This window comes from Oncorhynchus masou, unplaced genomic scaffold, assembly GCF_036934945.1.
Source record: "Oncorhynchus masou masou isolate Uvic2021 unplaced genomic scaffold, UVic_Omas_1.1 unplaced_scaffold_15428, whole genome shotgun sequence".
NCBI classification, from domain to species: Eukaryota; Metazoa; Chordata; class Actinopteri; order Salmoniformes; family Salmonidae; genus Oncorhynchus; species Oncorhynchus masou.
This window is the reverse complement of record NW_027005473.1, coordinates 1-4,005: the sequence shown is the minus strand read 5'-3', so window position 1 is coordinate 4,005 and position 4,005 is coordinate 1. Positions and strand designations below refer to the sequence as shown.

General features: G+C 52.1%; 1 non-coding gene and 1 pseudogene across 1 annotated transcript; both read right to left on the bottom strand.

Moving 5' to 3' along the window:
• Positions 1–1,983: 1,983 nt before the first annotated feature.
• On the bottom strand, positions 1,984–2,095 carry LOC135531185 (U5 spliceosomal RNA). The gene has a single exon (XR_010453968.1). It is a non-coding gene; the product is annotated as a U5 spliceosomal RNA (small nuclear RNA).
• Positions 2,096–2,641: 546 nt separating this feature from the next.
• LOC135531184 (U2 spliceosomal RNA) lies at positions 2,642–2,822 on the bottom strand (annotated as a pseudogene).
• Positions 2,823–4,005: the final 1,183 nt, after the last annotated feature.

Here is a 4,005-nt window from a genome sequence, read left to right as displayed (position 1 = left end):
ACATTCAAAATCAAACAATAATCATCAATACATCAACTTAAATATCCACTATCAACAAAAACAATCTTCCCAAACTAACAATCTATAACCAAAACCAAAAACCACTAACATATAACCAGTAACCTCGCACTATCCATATACACCTCCTTCATACCACCAAAGTCACCCAGTGCTCCCCTTCTCCTTCCTGGCCAGCTGTGACGCCACCTCCACTCCTAAATCCCCTACATCACCCCCATCTCCCCATCCCCCCTCCCCGAACACGCGGCAGCACCCGGCACCAACCCCACACTCAGGTCCACTCCTTTCCCCCTCCGGACTCCGAACAGGGGGCGTCACCCCCCCAAATAGGAGGTCAAGCTCCCCCTCCATCATCCAACTTCTAGCCATACCCGGGAGAATTCGAGATCAGCGAGGGTTTAAAAGATGACGATGAGGGGCCCCACGAGGGCCCCTTATCTCCCCACCCCCCCCCGTTCTGCCCCTCCCCTCTTTCCACCTCTCCTCCTCCTGCTGTCCACCCGTTCCACCTTCTTTGTCCTCTTGTGCGCGGGGTGTCTTTACCAAAGGATATATGATATTTCTCTTCACACGTACTTTCTTCCAAATTCTTTCCGTTTCCCTCTCTACCAAATCCTTTCCCATTTTCCCTCTCTACCAATTCCACCACCATCCCTCTTAATTCTTCCACCCTTGCCCTCACCGCTTCACTATTCCCCCAATCCTCACTCCTTCGCCCTTCCGCCTTTCCTTCCGGACCCGTCGCCAAGACCCTTCCGCCTCCTTCCTCTCCGTTGTTGTCTCCTCTAGTCTCTCCACTCTCACCGTCTCCTCGCTCTCCCCCATCACAGTCTCCTTCTTCTTCTTTTTCTTCTTCTTCTTTTCCTCCACTTCTACCTCCCTTCCCTTCCACTATTCCGTCCTCCTCTTCTTCCATCCCGACCGCCTCTCCTTCTGTCCCCACCACCTCTCCTTCCATCCTGGCTCTCTCCTCCTCTTTTTCTCCTCCTCCCCCCCGACTCCTTCTGCTCCGTGCTTCCACCCCTTTCTTCTGGCTCCTCTCTTCTCGTCTTCCTCCATCCTCCGCTCTCGCTCCCCCCAGCTACCCAGGCGCGTATGACCCCACGCCTAGCCGGGCAGTCCCGCCACAGATGTGCTACCGAGCCACACCCGTGGCATTTCTTGACTCGGCACATTCCCTCGCCTCGTGCTCACCCGATCCACAATATCTGCAACTCCTTGTGCTGCACGAGGGAGTGTGTGACCGTAGGCCATACATCGCCTGCAGAACGGAGGCTGGCGGGCATAATGTAACGTCCCCTGTCAGCCCCCAGGGAGAACAATGCTGGAGGATGGAAATTATCCTCTAACCCCTTCGTGTCCTCTCTGAGGAGAGCCTGGAAGCATCTCCTCCCATTCCAGAAGCCCATGGTATCAATTACATGCCTTGCTGAGGAGACCCTGTCCATATATCTCCCCAGAAAAGGCCCTCACTTCTTCATCTTTTACATGGGGATTGTAGATCGTTCACGGTGACCAGCCTAAAATTGTTTTTGGCCAGGCTGGTCACCTCGTAATGGCACAGGGGTCTCTCCCTGCCCATCTCTTTCACCCTCTTCATCACCTCATCGTGCTTCTCTTCCTTGTGGAGGGTCACTTCAAAAGCCTTCTCCCTTGGATTGTCTTGGAGGCACATGACATCTTTTACCTCCAAATTCAGACTCGTCATCAAGACGTCCCTCGCGAACATCTCCCTCCCGAACTGCTCCATCTCCTTTTCTCTCCAGGAGAACCTCACAGTGTTGGCCAATCCGACCTCCGGAACAACCCTGTTCTGCATGTTGTCTTCCATTTTCGACCACGAAAAAGCTCTCTTCAAAAAAGAAGAAGACCCAAACTCAAAACAACAAACTTTCCTCCCTCCTGCCTTCCTTCGACCTTCTGGCTCAGCGGGCTTTGGGGCACCTCGGTACCAAGCTTGATCTGAGCCAAAAGGCCGAGCAAAAATATGTTGAACTCGTGTAACTATTCCTCTCCACGGAAGTCTTTAGTAAAAGGCGAAAGGCTTGTGCGTAATGAAGAGAAACCAGAGTTGTAATGGAAGCCAGAGGTCGGGGCCCGAGACACACTCTGTGCACTCTCGGCCGGGTTCCCGCGGGTGCTCCCGGAACCCACTCTTCCGAGTTTGAGGGCTGTGGATAAAAAGAGGGTCACAGACACAGAGACGACACAGAGACGGCACAGAGACAGAGAGAGACAGAGACACAGAGACAGAGAGACACAGAGAGACACAGAGACAGAGAGACACACAGAGACAGAGAGACACACAGAGACAGAGAGAGAGAGAGAGAGAGAGAGAGAGAGAGAGAGAGAGAGACACACAGAGACAGAGAGAGAGAGAGACACACAGACACACAGACACACACAGACACACACACACACACACACACACACACACACACACACACACACACACACACACTATCCTGGCCCAATTTTTTTTTTTTTTTTTTTTTTTTTTAACAAAAATGGCGGGAAACGGGGGACCCCATTGAAAAGCGCTTCGCCCTTCTTTCAGTTTGAATGTTTTTTTTCCCTTCTCTTCTTCTGCTAGCTAGCTAGCTAATTAGCAACTAGCTAGCTAACTAGCAGCTAGCTAGCCAGCTGTTTACCGGGTCGATGCGTGGAGCGGACGGAGCAAGCCCCATTTCCGACTCCCTGTTCAAAAAATCCATTTAATATAAGGTCCCCGATGGGGGGACGTATCAGATATTAAACTGATAAGAACAGATTTTTTTTTTTTTTTTTTTTCCAAAATATATTTATTACATTCAAAATCAAACAATAATCATCAATACATCAACTTAAATATCCACTATCAACAAAAACAATCTTCCCAAACTAACAATCTATAACCAAAACCAAAAACCACTAACATATAACCAGTAACCTACACACTATCCATATACGCCTCCTTCATACCACCAAAAGTCACCCAGTGCTCCCCTTCTCCTTCCTGGCCAGCTGTGACGCCACCTCCACTCCTAAATCCCCTACATCAAAGAGGTCCGACTCTCCTCCATCATCCAATGTACTAGCCATACCAGGGAGGTCCAGTTCAGCCAGGGGCTTAAAAGATGAGAATGACGGGGCCCACGAGGGCCCCGCCATCTCCCCACCCCCCCGTTCTGCCCCCCCCCCTCCTTCCACCTCCTCCTCCTGCTGTCCACACGTTCCTCCTTCTTTGTCCTCTTGTATGGGTGCACTTTGCCAAAGGATTTCGATATCCCTCTTCACACGTACTTTCTTCCAAATTCTTTCCTGTTTCCCTCTCTACCAAATCCTTTCCCATTTCCCTCTCTACCAATTCCACCACCATCCCTCTTAATTCTTCCACCTTGCCCTCACCGCATCACTATTCCCCCAATCCCTCACACTCCTTCGCCTTCCGCCTTTCCTTCCGGCCACCTCTCCAAGACCACTTCCGCCTCCTTCCTCTCCTCTTTTGTCTCTCTAGTCTCTCCACTCTCACCGTCCCCCTTTCCCCCATCACAGTCTCCTTCTTCTTCTTTTTTCTTCTTCTTCCTTCCTCCACTTCACCTCCTTCCCTTCCACCACCTCCTCCTCTTCTTCCATCCCGACCTCCTCTCCTTCTGTCCCCACCACCTCTCCTTCCATCCTGGCTCTCTCCTCCCTTTTTCTCCTCCCCCGACTCCTTCTGCTCCGTGCTTCCATCCCCTTTCTTCTGGCACCCCTCTTCCTGGTTCTCCTCCATCCTCCGCCCGCTCCCCCCAGCTGCAGACGCGTATGACCCACGCCTAGCCGGGCAGTCCCGGCGACAGGTGTGCTACCGAGCCACACCCGTGGCATTTCTTCGGCTCGGCACATTCCCTCGTCTGTGCTCACCCGACGTGGTCAATATCTGCAACTCCCAGCTGCACGAGGCGAGTGTGGCCGTAGGCCATACATCGCCCGCAGAACGGAGGCTGACGGGCATAATGTAAC